This window comes from Dermacentor silvarum, chromosome 6 (assembly GCF_013339745.2).
Source record: "Dermacentor silvarum isolate Dsil-2018 chromosome 6, BIME_Dsil_1.4, whole genome shotgun sequence".
Classification (NCBI taxonomy): domain Eukaryota; kingdom Metazoa; phylum Arthropoda; class Arachnida; order Ixodida; family Ixodidae; genus Dermacentor; species Dermacentor silvarum.
In genome coordinates this window covers 84860094-84886983 of record NC_051159.1, presented here as the reverse complement: position 1 = coordinate 84886983, position 26890 = coordinate 84860094, and positions in this window count along the sequence as shown.

Here is a 26890-nt window from a genome sequence, read left to right as displayed (position 1 = left end):
TGGCAGACTATCATATCATATATATAACCCTTGGCAATGAAAAATATGGCCGTTATATTTCATTTTCTCTCCAAATCAGTTAAGAGTCAAGGTATTGTCTGTCTCAGCCACTACCCTGCTTTTATAATACGCATGGTTCTAATGTATATTTAGTATTTCAACAAATAAATAAGTAAATCAATAAACGATAATCAATAAATAATTCAATAAATATAGTAGCGCAGTGGAACAATGGACACTCTTTGCGAACCTCGCCGGGTTTCGTGGCCTTGGGTGTTGCGGCCTGGCTGTTCTCTTACCGAATATGTTGACCAATCACAGCAGAATACGCGCGCCGCACGCGCCACTGGGTTCCTTGCACCACCACCAGACGGAGCTCGCCTATGCGCATCCACGGCAGCGGCAGCGGCATTGCATTAGCGTCTCTACAATGCCTGAATAAAGCCTTCCGTGTCACTTTGTGCGGACATTCAATAGATACAAACTCGAGTTTCGGCTCTTTATGCATTCACACAAAGCTTCGCTGTATTAAAATTCCAACTGGCTGGATTTGCTGCATTTTTCCCCCATGCACATTTCATCGCATCTTCATTTGTTAATAACCGTTCCCTCCCGTAACCCAAGAGGGATTTTATCAGATTAGACGTGAGCCCGGGGTATCGAAGGCGTGCATGAATGGATAAATAAGCGCATTCCTAGAGTGGAAGATTGTTCACTGCAGCCGTAGCAAAACGGGTGTTTCTGCCTAGACAGAAGCTGTTTTTACAGCATATTGATGAATATACGGCGTTTCTACGTCGACTGTTTTCATTCATGTTGTGGATATGTTTCCATGGCTCAAGTCAAACAACGACAACTTGTTTCAGCTTTGCGAACTTTTAAAAAATTGAAGTGACTAATTGAAGCCAGTAAATATCCCACTTGCTATTTTTGTTAATTCATATTTCTTTATCTTTATCCACCTCAAATGTCCCCTTTTTCTATTCGGATGCTGAGTTGCAGCTCTTGCTTTCCTCAGCACGTTAATGCAGCTGTCAATTTTAGCTCAACGGCACAATATTCTAAATTTAGGAATAATTTTTATCTGTTATCCTCCAGGTTCGTATATGGGCAAGGAAACGTAGTGACTTTTCGCTGGCAAACACTCAACCTACGTTAATAAGCTTTGTAGCATAAATAAATGTCATTCTTTAGGATGACGGCGTATATGTCTTACTTTTTTACACAAAGCTTCAATGTTTGTAGAAGACTTGTACCAATTCAACTTTAATTAGTATGCCGCTTTTAGAACTTCACAAATTTGCAAAAATGAAAGATGTAATTCTCTTACGGGTGTCTGATGGTGCATAGGAAGCAGAAATCACTTATGTGGTACATGTGACATCACAAATCATGACTCTCCCCTAAAACAAAGTTGTGAGAACTCCTCACCTCCGGCTTCAAGAACAGTGGTTCTTTAAATTTGTTCCTGAAGATTCTGACTGCCACTTTGTAACTTGTTTAAGATTTGCGAACTTTTAAACAATTGAAGTGACTAAACCAAAATTCAGGGATTGTCAAATGCTAAAGATATTTTTGTTTTTCATTGTGCGACAAAATTGGTTAGGATTGGCTCAGCAATTTTAAGAAGAGATTGTTTCTTCTTCGGAGCGTGAGGTCTCAAGATTGCACTGAGTAACTCATCCACTAAAACAAAGAAGCCTCTTAGAAATTGGGTGAGTGGCATCGCCTGTAAATAAAGTAAAACATGCTTAGAGCAGGCGCAAGAAGTATTGAAGCAAGGGCACTCCAGAGTACCCATCGAGAAGTACTGTGGATGAAACAGCTAAGCGTTGTCATAATGCGTCTCGGTGCGTATTCTCCGTGGATAACTCTTGGAAATATCAATGATAGTGCACACTCGAGGTGGATGTTAGATGAACAATTTTCAGGATGCCCGTAACTCTTTAATTAAGTTCCATGCTCAACGTTGCATCTCTGAAAAAGAAAAGCGTAAGTATGCTCAAAATTGATCGACCAAGTTATGCAGGCTCTGTGCAGCTATGGCATTAAGTACGTAAATTATTCACGGAAGTTGACATGTCATAAATAGCTGAATTGAACAAAATAGCCATCATTTGTGTTAGTGTATGTGGGCCTGTTTGGTGCTTCTTTTTTCTGTTTTTTTTTTTTTTTGTTTGTTTGTTTGGCTTTATCTCACTTTTTTCCCCTCACTATCTTACATGGAGGAAAATGTCAGGTCTTGTCGCTAGGCTTATCTCTCCAGGTATCATAAAATTTTCTCTCTCCATCTCGCAATTTATAAAACCTCCGTCTATAGCCTCTAGAAGACAATGTGACAGAAAAGGAGGTAACTGCAGTGCTTCATTTCTATCAGCCAACTGTACAGAATTTCGTCAGTTGTTAACAGCAACGTCTCGCAACAGCCTCAAACAGATTTGTTTATGTATAGGCAGCTGATGAACTAAATGTCTAGAATTACATACAACTTCCATTGGTTCAAATATACCAGTTCACCGCGTGGCTGACCAAGTTGTGGTCGCTAGTTTTGTTTCAATTAATACAGCCGAACCAAAATCAAAACGCTTCCTTCTCTTCTCGCTTGAAAGTTCACCTTTCCGAGGCGTCAAACTACTACTTTCGCAGTCGTTATCTATTACATAGTATCATACCTTAGCTCCTCCCCACGTACGCACATATTGTCCTACTTACAAATGATTAATTTTCCTTAAGAGCCCAGCCAAGTCGCGCACAGACGTAGACTGCGTTTTCGCTTCTTCTCTTTCACTCCCTTTCGTTTCTTTAACGCCCAACTCTATATCCTAACTTTTCTCCAAGCCACGTAAGCAGCAAGGAATAAAAGAAAGCAATGACCTCCTTAGTTTCGGCCGTATTCCGGCGAAGACCATTAGCAGAACTCCTCCGGAAGCGCGGTGCTGCTTATGACAGGTCTCTTCCACGCAGGTGGAGTCCAAGGCTCCAGGTCTTAATTAACTTTTTTTTTCTGGACTAGAAAAATAAGCCCACAATATAAAACTGGGTGGCTTCTTCTTCGCTTTCCTCGTCTTCTTCTAGCTGCTCTGGCACCCCTTCCCTTTGGTCACGCTATGGACAAATTAAGAAATCGCCCCAATGGCCTCACTTTATTTGTAGGGTATCGCTGCTGTGATCAATACAGCTTTTGCTTTTTTTATGTTTTCGGCCACATGGATTCACGTTAGTGATGTCTTTAACTTCTTCCTTTATCTGTATTTCACAGCAGACGAGGAAGAGCGCTTTCCTCTTTCCGCTTGTCACATGTGGTGACACGTCTTCAGGACAACAGACGTTGTAAACTGTCCAAGTAATAATAAAAACCCAAGGGCTGCGGGCAAAAGGAATGGAAAGTGTGTTAGAGCTTTTTTCTTAGGCCACCAACGGAACTCGAGCTGCAATACGCGTCTGAAGTTTTCATCTCAACTCGGTAGAACGTGATTCTACGTCCGTGAAACGGAAATAATTAATTTTTAGGATTCGTTCCTCGAGAATCGCCCACCAGGCAGGGGGAGCAATTTAATGCTTTGTATAAAAAGAAGCACTTTGCGACGGTAAGACATGACAGGAAGGCTATGAGAAAGAAGGTGCTGTAAGGAGGTTAATCAGAAAAGCATCTGGTTTTCTCCTACTAAAGTAAAGGACAGCTAGACAGCGAACCAAAATATTAAATTAATGTCAAGGTGGCGAGGTGCGGGCTGAAAGAATTGTAACATAAAGCTACTTGACCTTAAAACAAAATTCATGTATTCAATGCCCTGTGAGGATGTCACAGGCATTGCTAACCTGTTTATTTCGTGTTTCTTTGTTTTGCGTGCCTTTCGACTTTTATTTTGGAAGAAACTCAATATTTATTTTTTGCACTTTACCATATCCCGAGACATTCGGAAGTATGTTGCAAAAAATTACGCTTGTCTTCAATATTTAATTTTTTGGACTATACCAATTCCCAAACATCAGGAAATATTTTCCAGAAATAATTTCTACGTTCTAAGATGTTTCATTCAGAAGGCATAAAAATTCTCCAACTGACAAAAAATTTTGATGGAAAGTGTACGTCATCACGTGAAATTAGTTTGAAGACGTCCCTGTCATTTTTCTTGCATCTTTGCTGCTCTTAGAACGATATATATTTATTCATTGTTACAGCACATTCTGCGCGTAACTGTATGAACCACTCAAGGAACAAGGGCTGTGTTGAGGTTCCTTACACAAAACGTCTGGGTACCGAGTCTAGCAAGGAATGATGCAATCGTAACCAATCAGTGCACCTCGAAATTTAATCTTTAAACGCTCGATCAAAGTCATTCACTCATGCCGCGATTTCTATATATAAATTTAAAAAACTGTTCAGACATGACAATGTTGAACGTATCGTTTGTAAACGATATGTTCACTGCCGCGCACTCTTGCCGTCACGGTCGCCGTCGTCGTGACGTTCTGTATAAAGTCCAAGGGCGATAACACCGCCGCCGCGCGCCATATGCTGTGTGTGCGAATGAAAAACTGCGAGGGTGACCCGACGATCGCGGCTCAATCTCGCGCGCCCAAGGGAGGAAAGCGGGGAGGAAGCGTGCCTTCTCCCGTCGCGCGCATGCCCCCGGGGAGGGGAGGAAGTTTGAGAGGGGCGCTGTACTTCGGCCGCGCGTGGTCGCGCGGGCTTTATCTTAGACGCGATCTCTACAGTCTAGTTGGGCCGACGGCTCGTAGCTTTGCGATTGAAGCAATCGACAGCACGAAGGTCACTTCGCTCGCTGCTGCTGCCATGCTTTCTCATGCCAGCGTTTTGACAGCGAGTGTCTGCGATCATCGAGTGTGATGTGTTCATGTTTGCCTGCGTGCGCTGACACCATGCTTATTAATTTAGTTAGTAAGCGAATATTTACAAGATTATGCGGCCCATAAAGCTACTATCCTTACTTTCTACGGCTGTCTACTACCTTGCTATTGCAATCGATGCTTCGCCTTTCGGGCAAAAATGCGACTTTTTCAAAATGTCATACAAATGTTCTTGCTTTTGTGGAAAGCGGTCTCAGGGTTAACCTGTAGAAAACACGACGGAAAACTTGAACTGCAGTCTCCACTACGTGATCTAACGGACCCAGTTATCTGCACTAGATAAAGGAGCCTAGTGCAACATAGGCAGAAACTGCAATGTCAATTTCGTCCAAATGGTTCAGTCCTGTCTGTGATTGTCGAAGGAAAATGAATTTAGCACACACCTTATAGCATAAATGGTCCTCCCAGCGTCTACTTGATTGTTTTCCATTTACGGTGGCCTCTCGCTCTTCGACTTGAATTACAGTGGCCTTTGGGTAAATATAGGAAACTTGAAGCAATCGGCAATTCTACTGACCACAGCGGCTAAGGAATGGCCTTGCCATGAAACTGTCGTTCATCTTTACTCACCTGTCTTATATGCCTTCTTTTTCCTGTTTCTCTTGTTCCTGCTTACCCCGGTGAGAAGTAGCAGGCTAGAGCCATGCTCTTCCGATTGATCTCTCTTTTCTTTTTATTAGGGTATCTTCCCTCTCCTCCATGTTACAGCTTTCACCTTCAAACAGGCGCCGTTTCTTGCGCTACACGAGTAGAAAAACTACTCGTTGCGATACGGCGTTTACCTAAATTTACAGTTGCCACCCAAAGATACCCCTTACAGATACTACTTTTCAAATGTCACGCCTCGTCCCCATGGCCCAAACGTAGAGAAACTTGCGCACAGAGCACGAACACTGAAACCTTTCAGCACTCTCTACCACTTGACCTCACAAGCGGTACGTGAAGAGGTGGCGCCAGTCTTCACCTTAGCTCATAGTGCCGGTTGAGGGTTCCGCTTTTCCGAATTTAGGAAGCGCTTGTCTTAAAAACCAAAATAACGGTTATTAAGCATCACGGGATTACCGAAATGTTCACCCTGACATCGCTGTTACTCGCACCTTCTTGTTATAAACTTGGAAAGATTTCACTGCTGCGCTGCGTATTGACATATTGCAACGGTGTTGATACTTTACTTCACTTTTTTCTTTAGCAGCTCTTTCCTTGCCGACTAGTAGTATGTGCTCACTTACCGACGCTGACTTATTTGAGCGCTACTTACTAGATATGTCGAACTAGTTCCCATATGAGAAAACCCACATCGGAACCACAATCAATTCTAGCCATCCGAACGACGGCAAGTAATCTCGCAAGGATAGAATTGGTTGGGACTTCTTTTCCGTGTCCGCGTCAGTCATCACCAACCGCGGTCTCTCCCAGGCGGTGGCGTAAAAGCTCGGGTTTTACCGCTCCCGTCCCATTTCAATCTCGAAGCCATAGCGAGCGAGCTTGCGCGCAATCAACCGCCCCATTGGCGCACGCAATCAGTCTCTCGAACGTATCTCGGGACTCGCCGTTATACGTGCTTGGAGCAAAGCACCCAACAACGTGACAGTGCGACGTCTCGGTTCTTTTGCTTACATTTTCCGCGCCAGATTCTACGATTCTCCGACCTTCGTAGCATCCACCACATCACACAGCGAGGCATCTTTTAATTGTTCTTTCTTTGTAAGTCTATTGCTTCGTTGCGGCCAGCCCGGTCAGCCTTCCCCTCAGCCTGCCTGCCTGCCGCTTTCGTTTCTGATACGGCATGTGGTGTGCTGCTGGTCGAGGCGAGATAGCGTCCCCTTAATTAACGACGGTATACGGGGGACGAGCGCGGGAGAGCGCGCGTGCCGCAGCACGAAGTTCGGGGCGTGGCGGCGGTACGCATACGTACGACGCGCGCAGTATACGCTTGCCGCAACCTCCGCAACTCACGGCGCCCCAGAGCCGAGCAGACATCGTATGAATCCACGGGCGCCACTCGTTAACGACGCCCAAGGAGTCACGTTGCAACGCGGCAGCGAAGCGGCTGGAATGCACGCATGCTCAACCGTGCTCACTCGCTCGAGAGAGAGGGATAGTGCGTGTGTGTGCGGTTTATATTGTTGGCGAGAACATGGCCACGTACAATATGCGTTTATGCGTGGGACGCCTACGCTACTGATGTGTGGCGCGCGGTCGTTCTAGCGCCTTTGCGCCTCACTGAAGCGGTGTGCACGGTGGTCTCCGTGGAGCTGATGAGAGATGGCCCAACACGAGTATGCCGAAGGAGCCACTAATGCAGTGTCATAAGGTGGGCGAAATTTTGCCGGAATACCACCACTGCGCTTCAATGGACATGTTTAAGTGCTCCGTACAAAGAATGCGTAAGGTCGAAGTGATAGCAATAAGATTTGTGCAGATGAAACAGCCGATATGGAGATGCATCCCGGATAGACGCTATAGTATTTGTCACATCGCTTTGTGTTTCCTTCTGCTAGCCTGCATTCAGCTTGTTATCGGAAGCAAACAAACTACATCAACAGCGAGTTCATTTGTGGCCTTACGCTGAGATGCCTGAACACATCGGTGGTGCAAGCTTTCGTATGCCGCAACAGCTGTAAAAACATGTGATTGAGTTTGTAGCATTACAGTGCAGAACGTTATACTTTGCAATAGAACGACGGTGAGCATAACTTATTATAATAGGTTACCTCGGGTTATGCTCCACTCTTTTACGTAGAATAAGAGAAAGCCTGCATATGTTATAATTGGATAACCACTACACGGTTAAATGTGCGGTATTAAAAGACAAGGGATAAATTAGTGAGGCTAACAGATGCATAATTTCATTTACGAGATTACAGTTTTTTTTTATTCTGAGTGAGAGGAAAGCAATTAATGTTACAAAACTGATTGCATTACGCGGCTACATACGTAGTCGCAAGCAGAAAGTTTTATAAATCTTATCCTTGAAGAACATTGCTGACGTCGAACATTATTATGCCAAATTCTTCTTCAACTGTTCATTTAAACTTGAAGCACTGCCTTACGGCTACAATAACTTCGAAAATCCCATTCGAAACTTATGCTCAGTCCCCATGTCTTCAAAAAACCAGAGCTGGAATCCAAGGTAAACGTGCTCCTAAAGTAGTCTTTGGATTTACCATGCCTTGTTGAACCACCGTCATTTGCGGCGAACTCTTATCGGAAGCCGGCTGTCGTCTACACAATTATCTTCAACACTGCTTTAATTGGCTCCGTCTTTGGTGTGCACTGTCGCTAATAAAAGTCGCTCGTTGAAAAATGGTCGCGGATCCTGACAAATATGCGTCAGTCTGGATGGCCGAAAATTGGCAGTTACCTGCCGGTGCTACATGCTGCAATTGACATCTATGAATCATGTGAGTAACGTTGCGCTGCTGACATGCTGGGTAGAAAGAATATCGGTGTTTTACAGGGCATCGCCGAGAGCCCCTCGTGCAAGAAGGAGTGATTTCTGAGAGCACTTAACATGATACACATCAAAGCACGAATGGACGCTATGGATTCGTGGGGCCTAATACCCAAAGCACACACGTGCTGCTAGAGGCGCCGTAATGTGTCTCTACGAGTAAGTTTTCACAGCATGGGTTTTTATCACTGTGGGGCAAGCGCGGCCGTCGCAGCCATGAATCGAGTCTGCTACCTTCAGATTAGCAGCAAAGCGCTGTAGCCACTGCTCTATCGCGACGGCTGAAAGGATGATGCCCACATTTGGCTAAGATAGCACCAGATAATGCTTCTGATTAATTTAAGCTCCAAGAAAATGGAGCCGTTTATGTATGCTCGCCTCGTCTAAACGCGATGTTGAAGACAAATTTGCGCGATCCCCAGAGGGAAAGGGGAAAGAATGTGTGGTCATTGGTTCATTTCGTCAAAACGTGAAAAATGTTATAACACTGACTGTCATTCTGAGAAAAATGGCTTCTGCAAAGCATAATAATAATAATAATAATAATAATAATAATAATAATAATAATAATAATAATAATAATAATAATAATAATAATAATAATAATAATAATAATAATAATAATAATAATGCCCCTTGTCTAAGGTGCGTTTTCATAAACCAATCTTCCATGCATAAATGTGTCCTAATTTGAACTTCTTTTGCGCGAGATTGCTTATCCTGTTATTCGGCACACATGAATATTTCGTAGACTGCGATAGACCAATCCACTCATTCATCTCAGAGGTAATTTTGTTGTGATCTCATTTTTATGTGAGAGTTAATAATGAAACTCGCCATTTTTGCTGGCGGTCGCGACAGCTTTTCGATGAGGACTGGCCGGCCATGTTTACTTAGCATTTATCCCAGTTATCTTATTTGAAAACACCACAACATAAGCTACTGTTCTCGCTTTACCTAGAACTGTGCTAAAATGCATTCGTCACCTTGGCCACACTAATGACACTTGTTCGGGTGTTGTCCTCTTTAACATGTCATTTAAGCAAACTTGTTTATTAAATACATTTTTTTTGTTTGGAGGGATTTGCCGCAAAGCATAAAGAATAGACAAAGTTAAATAAAAAGCTTTCAACTCTGCATCATGCAAGAACTGCAACAGTGTCTATATAAACTTGTCCATCACCCAACGGTCGTAGTTTCCAGGCAGATTTGGCTTCAGTCCTACCTTTCTTCGTTATTCTGATCGCTTGTGTTCCCGGTCACATCCAAAGCAAGTTTCGAGCATCTGACGTTGTCATAGTAGCCGAACACATGGGGCACGTTCCTTGGTCCTCTTTTGTTGATCTCCAAGCACGGGTGATCAATAGTGTACGAGTCACTCGAGCGTGAAGCGTCCGAATAGATAACTCCTGCAAACGGGTAAGTTCACGCGGAAGAAAGCAGACAGACGGGGAAACCAAGGAGCGTGTGTCTCGTCGAAGGTTAGATTTCAGTGCTTGCTGGAGTGCGCGGTGATCCGATGGGAGGGACTAGGTGTCTCATCTGGGGCAGGTGATCGAGCTAGTAGGTTCGCCATGTCATTTAAATGAGTCTAACCATTTCCTAAACCTATTGCACCTCAATACAAAGGTGTGAGGACTTTCGGAGTCTGCGGATTTTGAGTCAGATTTTTAGAGTTCTTGTTACTTGCTTCAGGTGCCTCACTCACTAAGTGAGTCAGCATGAAAATTTGCACTCTTCTGAAGTTGGGTACTGCACCAAATATCTTGATGGCATCGTGTATGGCTTGCAATTCAAGTAGTAATGGGTTCGAGCGTTTCTGTTTCGTAGGTGAGAGAAGGTTTAATTGTGGAGTGAGATGGGCTTATGAAGGCGACTCGTCCTCTCCGCGAGGAAGCCGTCGCATGTGTGCACACAACTCTGTGACACTCAGGGTCTACGGGTCCCTGAGGATTGCTAGGATCTCACTAGGAGTCGCTCGATGGTCATGTCAGCGGAGCCTCGTGATTTTGTTTGTGGGGACCGACGGGGAAAATGCCGGGGGAAATGCCGGGGGAAATGCCGGGGGAAATGCCGGGTGACCACGGAGGAAATGCAGTATTTCGGAGTAATCTGCGGAGGCTCTCTCATTTAAGCGAATTGACTTTCATGTACTTCTAGTCTCGTTTCTGTCATCTAATTCTCATTGAAACGGAACCCAACCCCGCTCTTGTCCAGCATTTTCTAGCTTTGCCGTAAAGGTAACTTCTTCTTTGCACAGGCATTTTTGAGGCAGAGCACGCTTTACAAAAACACTTTAAAAATGGTGTTAGAAGTGCTCTGTAAAGCGTGCTTTGCCTCCATAGCGGAAGACTTGAGGAGAAGGCAGTTTTGTAGCAAACGAGTAGGCATACTGGAAATATATATATATATATATATATATATATATATATATATATATATATATATATATATATATATATACCGTTCTGGTCGGTTTTTGTTTCACCCAGTAGCAAGCTGAAACAACGAATGCGGGAGCACAAGGCATGCAAGTGTAAAATGTAGCGCACAGTGATGGGCAGGGACGAACCGCAGAGAACTGTGTAGAGGGGTACAATGCTAGGTACATGTTTCATGTGTAGTGAGAAAACTGAGAGGTAGCGCAAATAAATTGTGTTTCAATGAGCGATTAAAAACAGTGAATAACCAGGAAATTATAGATTGCTTTTGAAGCATTACATTTCATTTGCTTGGCGCTAATAGTTTACTCACACTTTGGGACGCTCGTATACATTTTAGATTACATGCATTTCTGCTTCGTGTGTGAATAAACTCTAACTTAAACTCATTATTGTAAGAATAAAAGCAAATTTCATGTTTTGCTTTCTTTTTCCCTGAATTGCGCTGCCAAGCTACACGGTCATAAAGTCTAACGTTGTTACATGCATCAGGCTATTTAATATTTATTCAGCAAGGAAAAAGTTTGCAAAATTGAATGCCTTTTTATTTTGAAATGTAATGAAACTTGTTTTTATTGCTTATCGTAGCGCAGATTTCATTTCAGTTCAAAAGTAAAAAATAAAAGGCACACGTTACAACAAGCTTTTACGTTGCCGAGAGTTGGTCCAAACGTTTCAGGTTGCCGTTGGCAATGGTCTTCGTTTATACCTAGTCATGCAAGATACCACAAGTTCACCGCCTGTAAGAGTGCCATATTTGCATTCTAGAAGTGATATATACGAGCGTAGCTCAAGTTGATGATTTATTTAGGCCTATTCTTGTTTTACGGCTTAGGTACAGTAAAAATGCGAGGCCCGCATGTACGTTAGCGGCACTTAAGCTGCGGTAATTGACCTGTTTTGACAAAGCAACAGTCTTTACATTTCGCACCAGAACATCAATCTCTGGAACGTCGCTAACTACACCTGTGAGCTCGAATCCCCTGTGTTGATTCGTAATCAGAAATCTCCAATTTAGTGCGCTGATCGTGCAATATAGGTTGCGCCCCTAACTCAAGGTGTTGCTATTTCCATCTTTCTATTCCTCTGCTGCCCTTCCCCTGCACATGGTATTGAACCAGGCGATATTTTTTTCTGCTTCACATCCCTTCCTTCCCGCTTTCATTTAGTTCTCTCTCACATCTCAAAGCGTTCGCCGCAGCTGTCTTTACGGTGCCCGGGAATAAGGCGTAATAAATTATTCACGCCCCCTCTTAATTGACGTCTCACTGGCAACGCCGTCGTCATGTGATGCGGTCAAAGTCGAACGCGAGAGCCGCAACCGACGGCAGTTGTTGCTGGCGCGCGTGCGTTTCAGCACGGCACCGCCGAGGATGTGCCTTTTGTCAAGCGCCATCGGCGTGATCGCGTGCCTGCAATGTGTTTGTGTGTTTATCGAGCGGTGCCTGGAAACGCCGCCTCTCTGAAGCCCACGTGCGGTGGAGCGAGCCACACCCACTGCTGTGTTGGCGCCGGCGACAGTAAAATGATTGCAAAGGAGTAGGAGGGGGAAGAAGTAGACAAAAAAAAATTCTCAAGCGAAATAATGAACAGCTACGCACGCACCAGCCAAAAGCACATAGCGCCGGCCTCATGGCAAGAGGCTGCCACGGCACATGACGGTTTGTATAAGAGAAATGTCATTAATACGCCCCGCTGGCTGTCGCATTTCATGGAACTTGGCCCGCCCCGCGTTCACTACGGAACGACCACAGCCTAGCAAACTTTTTGCCGGGACTATAGGGTGGTCTAGGGTGGAAAGAGAGGGAGGTAGTACAAGGGGGCGGGGTGGTACCAGTGCGTTGGGAGGAGGAGAGGGAACGAGGGGAGGGTACACGGGCGAGCTTTCATGCGTTACTTGAGCTGAAATGCGCAAATGAGTTACTGAAAACAGGCTGCCACCGACGTTCGGCAGCGGTGTCGTCTAAACGAATGCAGATTTAATTTTCGCTTGATCATTCGGGTGCTACTAACGGGCGGAACAAGTTTAAAGCAGCTCGTTACTATTTGCATGCAGCCGCTCTTGCCCCTTCTTTTACACGGAAGAAAACAAAATGCATTTGCGCTAGACACACCACTGTTTCTGCTTGTTCGTTATCGCAAGTACCTTGAATACATGCCGTGTTCTTTCGTAAGTTTGGGGTTTTTCAGAGCATGGTTAGGCTGTTTGTAGCTAGTACTTGGTTTATACAAGGATAACAAATGTTGGTGCCCGAGAACCAATATAAAAGGGATTGAGTTCTTTCGGAAGTTCAAGATTGCGGTTCATCGAAATTAGCTTGTATTGAAAGGACGGCAAAGCACTGCTGATGTTGAATGAAAGAAGACTCTTTTATCCGCTGTGTTTTGCGTGGTAATTTGTTGCCTGGTAAAATTGATATAAATGTGTTTTTTTCACCTCCCACCAAGAAGTAACCATGTTTTTGGAGGTGCGATCCAACAACGTTTGCATATGTTAATATGAAAACAGTATACCACGTATTTGTGCGACGTCTCTTTCAGGTTTATAAATATATGGGATTTAAGACAAAATAATTTTTGGCTAACCAAACTACGTAGCAGCGGCGGTCATCTATATTTACGCAATATTCGACAATACGAATAATAATAAACGAAATTTCACGAATTAAGTTTTCATTCGTGAATTTAGACGGCGTAATGTAATTTCAAAAAATAAAGGCAGCCGTTAGTCAAAGCATAACATTTTGCTAGAAACTATCTGCCTTGCCCCGTTTTTGAAAACTGCGAACTCAGAAAGTGCAGTGAAATGCATCTATGGACCAGGCAGTCTTTTTTTCAATTTCAAGTTCACCATAATGCGGACATATTTATTGCAGGAGTACTGCATTTTGTTGCAAAATTTGAGTACTTACTTCTCGAGACTGGAGCAACGCAGGAACTTTCAAGTAAAATGATATGCTTCGAGTACTGGCTGACTTTAATTCAACAAATATAACATGCGCCCTAAGATGATGTAACAAAAGTTTAATTGGTGAAGTCTTGTTAGTTAGCATACGTATTGGCTATTATCGCACAAAGTTTCACGTCTGGCGAAATTCTGAAGCTTGGTCAGCCAAAATTATCATTTTTATTTCAAATTCTCAACTTTATTTAAAATAAAGCGCAGGAACACACACTACATTTTTATTCTTATAGTATTCTAATTCAATATTTTTTCATTCAATTCAGCATTTCTAGTAGAGCAGGGGAAGCTGCTAATCAACGCGTTAACGCTACATTCACTATTGCAACATTGCTTGTGACTCTAGCGCTTAATATGATAAGATCATTCTCTTAATTCCCAACGCTTACAAGCTGTGACATCAGATCGCAATAGGGTGAAAGGTTTTCTTCGTCTATACCTAAAAAAAAAATGACAGCTCCGATCGCACATGTTTGTTTGGAAAACATATGTTTATCTAATATTAGGCCGTCAAGTCAAACCTAAACATTCTAAAATGCCATTTCACCTTACCGCAGTGATCATCATTTTTGATGCCACTGAACTGCGTAGAGCATTTAACCTATTAATTTATAATCTCTTCTTTTCTTCTTTTTGTTTTGTGTACTGAATATTACTATCGAAGTACAGGTTTGTATGTAGGTTAACAAGGTCCCTATCTTCAATCGAGCTTCGGTGTACTTGTTCCTCCATCTATTAGAAGCTGAAAGGTACCATGATAATCGATTCACGAGCTGTTTATCACTGACGCGGGTTAATTATTCACGTCAGTACTACCATTAATCTATATGCCAAATCGCTTATTTTCGTAACCGCACATACTGTATTTTTGACCATCGCTGCACGGGATTTGCTAGACTTTTCGTTTTTTATTACATCTTCGTTTTCTGCTGGAAAAGAGAAATAAAAAAGGTAAGAAAACAAAATAGCCGAAAAGAGCAGACCACCATTCTTGACGTGCTCAGGGCAGAGCCAGATGCTAGAGTGCGCGTGCGCAGTGAAGCACGCGCGCTCCATCCTCACACGTGCTCCCGCAAAGGCCGAGACCAGTAATTGCACTTGACGAAACATTCCGCTATCATTAACGCCGGTAATAATCCGTGAGGAAAAGGGCATCTCGGCTCCAGACATGCGTGCGCGGGCAGCGCTGCTGGTCGAACGCCCTCCGTAATGGAGAGCGAAGTGAAAGTGCAGAAAACAAGATAGCAAAAAAAAAAGCGAACGGGAGGGGAAAGAGAGAAAGAAAGCTGTTCCGAGGACTCCAAGACAAAAGGTAAGCGAAAAGAAACTTCTTTTCTGCGGTGGTTTATCTCGCGCATGTCGTGGAGGGCAATGCCTGGCGCGTCCTCGTAACGGGGGCAGACGTGGGGGAGAGGACGAGAGGGGAGAAAAAAAAATTAACGAAAGCATTCCGGCTCTGCAACGAAGCTTGCTTCCGCTCCATTTAACCTAAAGAGGGGAACCGCGTTTGGCGCTCCCAGAATGTTTGCGCTGGTGCGTGCATCCTGGACCTAGTGAAACAAAGCAGGCAACGTCGATGTTCCTTATCACCGGAATCCCGAGTTTCGAGACGTGATTCCTCGACGCCTCCTCCCTCACCTACGACGTAGCTGCACCGCCTCCCGCTGCCGTGCCGCCTGGAAAGAACGCCAGCATAGCCCTGGCGTCTCAGCCAGCGGGGCGGGCACTTTCGTTGACATCTTTCCTTCCGGTGACTGAGCTTTTTACTCCCTCACCCTCTAGCTAGGCAGTTTGGCTCCCGAACGCGGCCGGCATGCAATCCTATAGCCTACTGCCTTTTCATTTTCGCATCCTACGTGGTTCTTTCGTTCTCTACATCCCCCCAAGATCTTGCGTTTTTCAATCATCCCTGTTTCTTTTATTCCTTATTTGGTTCGTTTTCTTTTTCTTTTTCTTTTTACCGGGCTTCTTTGCTCACTCCCATTACGCATTTCGACGAGCAAGAACTTGAAGAACGTGAACTGAGAGAGAGAGAAAGAAAGAGACAGAAATTATTCTAGAAAGCACTGAAAAGAAAGACGTTCCAGACCGTACGGTCAAGAGAAACGTGTCTCATTTGCATGCTTTAGATACGCATCAAGAAATGAGATGCACGTAGCTTCCGCCTTTGTCTTTTTCGTACGTCCAAACGGGTGTAGTATGTGGTCGCATGTATAAATGCGCTTTCTTGTTTTGAAACTTCAGCGCGCTTTGATGGTCGTTAGCCGTTTTGATTCCAGTGGATTTCCGCACTTTCCCTGACCAGAGGATGAACTTATTGTGGCTAATAAGAATGCTGATAGCAAAATATTATTGAGAGGACAAACAAGTAATTACCCAAAGCTAAGATTAGAGTGTAGGTCACAGCATGTTTCGAAGTGGCTGAGAAAAGATGACTTTGCAGAAGTTGTTAAGTAATAACAGAGAAGTTTTATGGAACGCACATTATAACTCCAGGGCTGTAGATTGGAAGAAAACGTGATGTTTTAACTTTATTCTAATTAAACGATAAATGAATATGAGAGGTAAAAAACACGAGGGACACAAATACAAGAGGGAAACAAGCTGTTAGTTAGGGCTGTGAAACCTCCGTATTCATAAATGTATCTTAACTTGAAGCTCATGCTTGACTTGATATAAACGACGTGCCCAGCACCAAATATATTTGATGAAAAGAAAAACACATGTCCACCTCCTGCGCATGCCGTGCGCTGTGGTCCACCACCAGAAATTTGTTAGTGTTAGCGATATTGCCCGGTCTGCTATTAAAACAAGCCCCAATTTCTTGCCGAAATCCCACTCTCATCACAACACTATTTGCTCTGAGGAAATAAGGTGTCTATGATTGTCACTAAAAATGTGCGCGAAAAGTTGGTTCAGATGAGGTGGGTGTCAGGCAGGGTTAGACGTAGTTTATCGAACATAAAGAAACGCCAGTAATTCCATCATCAGCTGTTCAATCTGCGCTTATGTCCTGAATTAGCAAATGTATTACGAAATTTCATCACATCACGTTCTTAATAGCTGTGCAGTTAAAGTATGTTAAAACACGTAGAGCACTATTACCAGTCACAGGTAACTAATCCTGCCAACAATTTTGTATTGAGGTTATGTGAATTTTACATGAACAAACATCTACAGAGTGTTTCATTGACTCAACTTCCCTCTCGTTTATACCTACAAATAATTTTCATGGAAAACTCTCGCCCTTGTATTTCTAAGTGTAAAATATATTTCAGTCAAGTTCCTTTACTTGATGCAGTGTTCGTGTGTAACAATTCTATTATTATCGAATATAAAAGAAAGCGAGTCGTAAGGCGCACTGGGCAACACATGCTCAAAAATACGCACAGGCATATACATTCTTCATCTTGAACGCTAATCATGCAATGTCTTGAGGCCGTTCTCACCTTTTTAGAGCACATATGTCTTTCTTGCCGTATTATTGAGGTGAACTAAGTTCTTATAGAACTACAAGACAATCGGAGCAGTCCATAAGCACCAATTGGCGGTGCACATTTTTCTTTTTTTATTATATGGTACTTAGGAGGTGTCGTCTCCTTTAATTGACACCGGCTATTCATTTTCATGCAGAGAGTATGGAAAAAAATTAGCCTAAACGCATTCAAACTAAATGTCAACTGTAAATCACAATAACACAAAGTCCAGTCACATAAGTACACTAATGCCACACTAAAACTGAAAGTCAACTCAGAAACACAGCGTCACATAGGTGCACTATAGTAAACACAAAGACCGGTGACATAACTACACTAAAATCAGGGCACATAAGAACTAAACTCGGGGTACATAAGAAAGCATGGATTAGATTCAAATGAAGGTACATGAATCTAGGCATTGAAATGGCCCTAGTCGGGTAAAAAAATAATACCATGGAGTGAGCTTATCACAGATAAACATCTACTCAATATTTTTCGAGAATATTGCTCGCTTCTAAAAATCTTTGGAGGGCCAGTAACGCTCGTCTTCGCAATGAATATGTAGCCCAAGGACCTAAGATCTTCCTGAGGCTGAGGGGTCTGTGGTCCAATGCCAGTAAATCATGTGCTAAATGTTGTCTGTGTTTGTCGTGTCGCGGACATTCAAATAAAAGATGCTGTACATCCTCATACGGATGACCACAAGTGAATTTCGGACTATGAACTCTTGAAATAGTAGAAAGTGTTTTCTGTGCGCGGTACCGAGCCGCAGACCGTGAATGAGCGCTTCAAAGGCTCTGGTTGTATCTATTGAGGACGGGATTTTAAATTGAAGCAAAAAGTCAATATGAATAGCATTCTTGGCCATGTCACACCAGTTTTATTTCCTTGCGTCTAAACGTTCTCGCGAAACAACCAGAACAGACGAGATCAAGCGCCGGCGTTCTGAAGAACTACGCGCTGACACCTAAGTTTCTGAAAAAAATCTGAAGCCGTGGGAACGAATTGCACTCTCATTCGACTAAAATGAGAGTCATCATACATAATTAATCATTTACGTCGACAAAAAAGTCGCAGTTTCGCCGGAAAGGCAACGAATCGATTGTGATAGTAAATAGACAGCTATACAAAGTAACGATAGTATTTTTATCGACCGTATATACTTCCAAACATTCGCTTTCTAACTAAATTAACAAGCATCGTGTCACCGCGCACCAGCAAACATGAACGCATCACACTCGATGTGAGCGGACACTCGCTGTCAAAACGCTGGCGTGAGGAAGCGCGGCGGCCGCAGCAAGCGAAGTGACCTTCGTACCGTATATCGATTCAACGCAAACTGAGCGGTGAGAACGCAGCACGCACAAAGGTATGAGCCGTCAAAGCGCCTATATATACTCCATCTCACAATCTGGTTGTAGCACTCTGGAAGCTACAGGAATTCTTAGCCAATAGGAAGGCCGAATGCCCCTCGAGATGTGCTCATCCGGACTGCGTCGTCTGTTCAGCGTCTGCTTGACATCCGGTTACATACTCCATGGTTGGTGGATTGACGCAAAAAATGTTTGACGCCGTAACCATAAGCTTCGTTTACATGCATGCGACAGTGGGACTTCGCTTCACCTGTGCGCTTTGCCAGCAGTTACCTTGCAGCATCTTTAGCAAGTAATAAGGACGAACGCCCTCATAAATGTTCAGCGGAACAGCGTCTGCTCGGCGTCCATACTTGGGGGTTGCTCGCTACCGTTATCCAGTACCATGCTAGAACAGGGTAATAAATTAATTATGCAGAGAACAATTAGGCCTTTATAGCGTTCCACAACGTTAATGCATCACCAGTGCTAATGTTGTGGCGCCCTCTGCTAAATAGAAATCAAACCAGTTTTAAGAGTAAGCTTTAGCTCGGGTGCGCCTATCTAAATACATGTAACAGGAGAATTCGTTTTTCTCGGCAACCACGGCACCAAATTTGACGAAGTTTGTTGAATTTAAAAGAAAAACTTAAAATCTTGTGACTGTTGGTTTTGAATTTTAGATTGAGGTTGCCAATTTTTATTAACAATTGGCAAAAATCACAAATTTTCAGGGAATGAAACTATCATGTTTACAACTCTGTAACTCAGCAATGAAAGATGATATCACAATTCTGTGAATTGCATCTGTGAATTACTAAGTGGGCAAAATTGATATGTTACACATGAATCTCAAAAAAGTTAGTAATATAGAAATACAGCTTTTTCAGTACCCTTGTACACAACGTAACGAATTCACGTAAGTTATCATCTGACACATCCAATTTCTCTGCTTTGAATGATCTAATGGATGCCGTTTACACAACCGTGATATCTGTTCTTGATACAGAGCTATTAAGCTGTCGTGCTACTATTTTTATCACACTTTCGGGTTTTTAAAATTATTTTAACAATATTCAGGCTATAAATGGAAATTCCGCTTTTATCAGTCACTAGAATTTAACTTTCTCTCTCAAATATGCCATCAATTTCATTAAAATTGGTCCAGGGGTTATCTCAGAAACACGTTTCTGCATTTTACATGAATTTGAATAGGTCGCGTTGGAGATAGGCCCGAGCTACAGCTTCCTCTTAAGGCTCGGTGCCGTGTGTGTAGTCCTAGCAGTGTGAAAACAAACAGCCGATCTCATTAATTACGACAAAGCATACGTAATGCTTTGACCTCAGCTTGAGAGAAGACTTCGCGATGACAGATTTTGCCACTCAATTCTTGCTGACAGGGCGGAGTGCCAGTAACAAGCACGAATTCGGATCGAAGTGGATGATCGGCGCTGTATGGGTGCTGCCATGTTTCCATGGTTAGGGTGGCTATTACGGTTACCGGCGGTAATTGCCACAGTAATTCTCGGTATACGACGTGCATGCGCAAAGGTCCTAACATGTCACGTATCGCTGTACCGTATCCTGTAGCGAGCAAAGATAAAACTCTCTAGTGTAGCCAATAGCCAAAACTCTCTAGTGTAGCTTCACTGTCTCTTCTCTTCTGTCCCCTTTTCACAAAATGCATTTCGCGCAACAGACAAGTTCACCTAGGAAATATCAGCACCAACTTGCCCAAGAAGAAGTTCTTTTGGAATAATCAGCCAGATACGCCCGGAACTATAAACCGTTGCACAAGAATATTGCCTGTGTACGCCTCGTACTTTCGGCAGTGCTTCAACCAGCTTGTGAGATGGAGTATAGATTCTACCGTCAACACAGATCGCTTTCAAGATATGACGCCCGCGGCCGCGTAACTACTCAGTTGCTGAGGGAGTACAACACCACCCCCCTCTCCTTCCTCACCCCCCCCCCCCCCCACCGGAACCTTGCGCGCGACGAAAGACGGCGCACTTCCTTCCAGCTTTCCTACCTTGCGCGCGCAAGATTTAGCCGCGATCGTTGGCTCCCTTCGCATGCTTTCACTGGCACATACAGCATACGGTGCACGGCGACGGTGTTATCGTCCTCGTACTTTATACGGAACATCATGGCGATGGAGACGCCGACGGCGAAAATGCGGCTGGAGTATCCATATAATCGCTATCGCAATAAAACAGCCATACTTGTGACAGTGCGAGGGTCCGCTGGAGTTTGGTCCCGCATAGCACGGTTTGCTCCGAGAACGCTCTAAAGACGCACATCAAGCACACCCATTTCGTATAGAACAAATTAATTTTCACCTCAAAATGATGCTATTCGCTTTCCCTGCACAGTCATCGCAGATCAGCTGTGCCCCATTTTATCTCGCTCTGGCTGAAAGGGAATGAGTCGGCCTCTGTCAGATTCACCAGGCACCGAAAAAAATATTGCTTTGCTAAAACAATCTTTCTCCGAACCTTTCTATGCTTCTGGGAAAGTAACAAAAGCACAAGAGCCCGCTGTGCTCGTCGCCAAGAGGGTTCTTGAGAAATTAGGGATAGGTCAACGCGCCTGCGCACAATGATCAGCAGAATGACAAGCAAATACAGCGCTTAGCTTCCGCACTGATTGAAGCCCCGAACGCGTTCAACTTTCTCTTTTCTGTCTCCATCTTTTGACGTCATTATCACTGCTATATTTTACATTCCTTTATTTTTTATTTTTAGTCTGGCCCAAGCGTAAAGTGCATACGCCTCGGAAGCAACGTATGCACCCTTTGTGCTGTGGCAGCAATTAGCTTCAGCATAAAAGGTTCGTGTGGACAGAATTCTCGAAGCACCCTCTCAAAGTGCGTTCACCACTCTTCAAGGCAGAAGAGGCACGAACAAATTTGGCCCGAGGTCAATGTACGTTCAAGCCAAAAGCACCGGACTCTCCTTGTGGTCGGTGTCTCGCCTTAGAGAGCCCATGTTCATCGCGTTAGGACCGGTAACGCTTTTCCAAACGAGGTTAACCAATGAACGTCGGGACACTCTTTCCGGCTGCTGTGCGCTCTTAGTGATGCGAATAAGACGTGAAATTAGGTTTTATCTTTTAACCTCACAGAACCAAATACACTCAGTTCATTTCAAAGGCGTCTCTCCAGCAATGTGCTAGTGATCATGTTTGATCAAGAGATCTTCACAGAGGACAGTGAAACTGTAAATTAATAATATATTTGATTCCGCCACGTGGCTGTACGGAGAGAGAGAGAGAGAGGTAGAGACGTAGAAAAAAAGCCGGCAGATCCCACGCCCTGTGGGAATCGATGTTATGCGAAGCAGTGTGCGGGGAGCCTACCAATGTTAACGAAATGACCATGACAGCACCGAGACGTAGGCGGCTGTTTCATGACTTACATGACATGCATGTCATGACATTCATGTCATGAATTCCTCAGGAGTTCCTTTAGCTAGGCCTAAGAGACCTTAAGGCGAAAGCCTTAGTCATGCTCATGACTATGACTTCGACCATCAACCTTTAGCTTTTTCCTTCAATTAGTACCTACGTCCGAACCCATTTCAGTGGTTTTTGGGTGTTAATGTTTTCTCGCTGAGTCATTGTCATTTTTTGCTGAGTCATGCTCAAGACTATGACTTCTACCTTTAGTGTTACTTTCACTTAGTACCCATGTCGGAACTCATTTCAGTGGGTTCTGAGCGTGAATGTTCTTTCGCTGAGTCATTGTCATTCTTGCTGAGTCATGCTCATGACTATGACTTCTACCACCATCCTTTAGTGTTTCCTTCACTTGGCACCCACGTCTGAACCCATTTCAGTGGTTTTTGAGTGAAAATCTTTTTTGCTGAGTCATTATCATTTTTGCTGAGTCATGCTCATGACTATGACTTCTACCATCCTAACTTAGTGTTTCCTTTCCTTAGTACCCACATCCGAACCCCTTTCAGTGATTTTTGAGTGTTAATCTTTTTTCGCTGGGTCATTGTCATTTCAGGCGGCTGTTTCATGACCTACAAGACATAATTACTTGTTTAGCGCAAAAACAACGGACACGTGAAAGACGACAGGACAAGGCGCTACTCTCAACTGACATCATTTTATTGTATCCCTCCTTTATATAGAGCAGAAACAAGAAGAACATGCGCAGTGAGCACCATGCGCGGCAACCACCACAACATCTGATCGCCAGAGTGCACTCATGACACATAATCCAAAAAACCATATTCAGCGCTGTACAAGCTTAAGGAAGGCACACTAATGCACTGCGAACCCAGTGACTGTATGAAAAAAGCTTCCGATAATTCTCGGGCGGTGTTATCACGGCTCTTTTTCAAAATCGTAGTGTCATGGAACATAGCTTTGCACCTGCATATTTTGCAATGTTGAGCTAAATGGGAACCTGTGCCTGTCGGTATAGGTCACTCGTGTTCTCTAAGGCGCTCGTTAACACAGCGGCCTGACTGCCCTACGTACACTTTGCCACATGACAACGGAATCTTATATACTACACCGACGCTACAATCTACAATCTTCTCGTGGTTCTTTTCACAAACTGGTTTCTTACTTGTTTTTGAAATACGGCTGCACAACAATGACAATTTCTGAGGAGCAGAAAACACTACTGGGACATTGTGTCTAGTGGCGACATTCTTTAGATTGTGAGCCACTCTATGGCAATACGGCACAACTTCAGGCCTCTTCTTTTGAGTAACACAGTTGCTTTTGTGACGCTTCCCTTTCAGTCTCTGAAGCAATACCTTCGTCCGTTGTTTTGCGCTAAACAAGTAATTATGGATTCGCACCAACTAGCCCGCCAACGCATTGTACCTACATGACACTTATGTCATGACATTCATGTCATGGCCTATCATTTATGTTCGTCATGCACTGTTGTTATACTATGCCAATTTTCGTAACTCTAAAGTTAACGAAACGGCCATGAGAGCACCAAGACGTAGGCAGCTGTTTCATGACCTACATGACACACATGTCATGACAGTCATGTCATGACCTATCATTTATGTTCGCCATACATTCTTGTCACACTATGCCAATTTTGGTAAATACCAAGTTAACGAAACGAACATAAGAGCACCAAGACGTAGGCGGTTAGATAGATAGATACTGTCAAAGTGGCAGATGTTCGCCAAGTAATGCTTCGCATATTTCAAAAATTTAGCCAGTTCGACTCTTGTGAAACCTGATGAAACAGTGGAGCTCGGCAAGCGTGGGTGTATAGCGTAGTCGGTACGAGGCTCGCTTTCGAACCGCGAGCACCCGGGTTCAAGTCCCGCCTCTCTTTCTTTATTTCTTTCTCTCTATCTGTGTTTCTTTTTCTTTCTTTCACTCTCTCTCTCTCTAACTCTCATTTTCTCTTTCACTCGCCCATAGCAAGTTGTGTTGCAATTGTAGGTACAACGCAATCACATGGGTCCTATAAATGTCTGCAAGCGTGAGTGTATAGCCTAGTTGTTATGACGCTCGCCTTCGGACCGTGGGCACCCGGGTTCGAATCCCGCCTCGTCAAGAAATTTTACTTCATTTCTATATTTCTCTTGCTCTCCTTCGCTCGAAACTGCGAACACCATCGCTCCGTAGGAATCAACCTCGACCTTAAACAGCTCCGCTGTTGAAAAAAAAAACAATAAAAGTAAAAAGCGGAAAGAATAACCAAGGCCGCGCCCCGTTCGCTACCCTGCACTTTAGGAAGGAGAAAGGAGGAATGATAAATAAGAAAAAAAATAAAACAGTGTTTGGGGCTTTGTGGCAAAGACGTTAAACTGCAAAAGATGCGAAGCGCAACTTCAAAGTGAAAACCTACGAAAAAGAAGAAGCACCACTCAAAGAGGTCCAATTCCTTTGAATAAGTTCTGATAAAATTTGCAACAATAAAGTAACTTCCGTTGTGGCCATTTCTTCATTTATTTAAGATATGTTAGAGAATTTATTCCTACATGCAATGACTGTATGTATGTCTCTATGTCTGATACATAGAGCTGTATCATCTTGCTTTACTCTTGGAAATTTGTTAGGCCATACTAGTGCCCTGTTGGCGGACAATTGATGCATATTTTATGCTTTGAGACGCCGCATATTAGGTAGTTATTTTCGCACAGGCAATACGCCAGCATAAATTGTTATTGGAGGAAACATGACTCTAGCAAACAAGGAGATAATATGAAAGTAAACGTTATTTCTGTCGTAGACTTTAATACATTTTTCTTTGTTTGTAGTCAGCCCATGCCCGGACTCTGCTTATGCCAACATTTCTTTCTTTACCGACTTTGTCAGCAGGCGCATCAATATCGATGCTAAGTGCTCATAAGTCATCAGGGCCCAAATTCACCAAAAGCACTTACTCTAGAACTATTCATAAGAGCAAACTCCATCCGATCCTGGTACTGGGCATATTATTAGTGAAGGTGGCCAACCATCGGCGACGATTACTTACGGACGAAAAGCTTTGTTAATTCGGGCGCAGAACATTTCTAGGCAGATATTCACAAAATCTTCATACGCAAGTACCGTATTTATTCGGATATAGGTGGACTTTTATTTTCGAAAATGTTGCTCATAATTAGCTATATACCTATATTCCTCACCAAAGAATCTCGACCTATATTAGTGATAAAGGTAGCAAAAGTACCGAGCTAATAGAGTTATACTGTGGGAAAGGGCGGTCGCCGGAGCCAGGAGAGTCAAGGCCGCAAACCAAAACGCCCTAACATGCATGTCGATACCACACATCGAAAGCACATTCGCGCAAAACAAAAATAACGAAAATAGGAAATTTGCGGCAGGTAAAAAATCCCACGAAAGCAGCAGCTCAATTAATAAGTTATAGCAATGTTTATGGTTATAGAAACCCACTTGTTTATTGGGTGTTTGGTTGTTTTTCCCTCTGCATCGCCATTTTGCGATCCTTTCTACGTGACGGTTCGCATTTGCTCTAGCGCGGATGTGCTATGATGTCACGTCGGCAGATCTACACCAGTGACTTGAAGAGTTGTGGTACTTTTTTGCCGAGAACTCCAACAACTGCGCCGCTTAGGGCGAGTTCGTCGTGAATGAAAAGCTGATTAGTGGCTGGAGGAAGCAGCGGGACCAACTTTTTGCATTCAACGGGCGGTGTCGTGCTTTTCGCGGCCCAGAAATCGGAAGGCACGGCGCTCTCGAGAAATAACTGAGGCTTCTTGTGGAAGACAACTTTCCTGACAGTTCTGAGGCGAATGTGGCTTGTGGTTGCGACTAGCGAGTGGGCGAGCCGAGCTTATTGTAAATAAAGGTGTGTCGTGTTCCATTTTTTCCGTTTCTCAAAAGAGATGGGTCGACTGATATTCGAATAATTTTTTTTTGTTCGGAGAGCACAGTATATAGGAGTCGACCTATATTCGCGCTCGACCTATTTTCGAGTACATACGGTATCCTTTTTAGGGTAAGATTTCAGCCATCGTGACGCATGATATAATAATAGTTAAGGGGATCGGCCATTGTCAACGCTCACTTACGAACTAAATTCGCTGTCAATTCGGGCCCTACTTTCTACGTGTTAGGAAAGAAACGAACACACCTATTCAGAGTGCAAAAAAAAAAACGAAGAAAAAAAAGACGACAATTGTGCTATCAGGAAAAGGCAGTTTTTCTGAAGTCTCGAACAAATACCCACAGTTGCGCTCAGCAAGTAACATTGTGCATCAGTTTGCGCCAAAGTTGCACTGAAGTTGCAGCATGATATGCAGCAGCGTACTGCATGCATGCGAGCCGCTGCATCTGTATGTACCCCCTTTTCACATTTGTGGATTATTTGTACGCAGAGCGACGACGAAGACGCTCACAAGGGATTAATGCGTCTTACTTAGGCTGTCTTCCAGAGCACGTGCTTTATGTAGCCTCCTGTCTTGCATGCCAGCTGCCCGCGTCTGCATGTTCCAATTTTGCATGTGCAAACACATCATGGCCCGTGTTCATGAATATTGACTCGGCAAGCGCGCGACTTTATCTCTTTTGCCTTCTCACTAGACGTGCTTTGCTGCTCAAGGCTTCGGATTCGCTGGTTGCAGAATTTTCTGCGTCTTTTATGGAAGTTTCTAGTAGCTTTATTTTCACTTTCCTCCTGAATATAACTGCCTCCTGGCAGCGTTATTACGTGCTATTGTTTTCTTAAGCAGCGTCTGTTGCATAACAGGCGCCTTCAATAGCGCTCGCATAAAGGAACCGGCACGACTCATTGCTTCGATTGCCAGCAACCTGCAGCTGTTGAGCGCACAAAAGCTTCTCTCTCTTTAGGTGAAGACATCAGCCCGCAATGT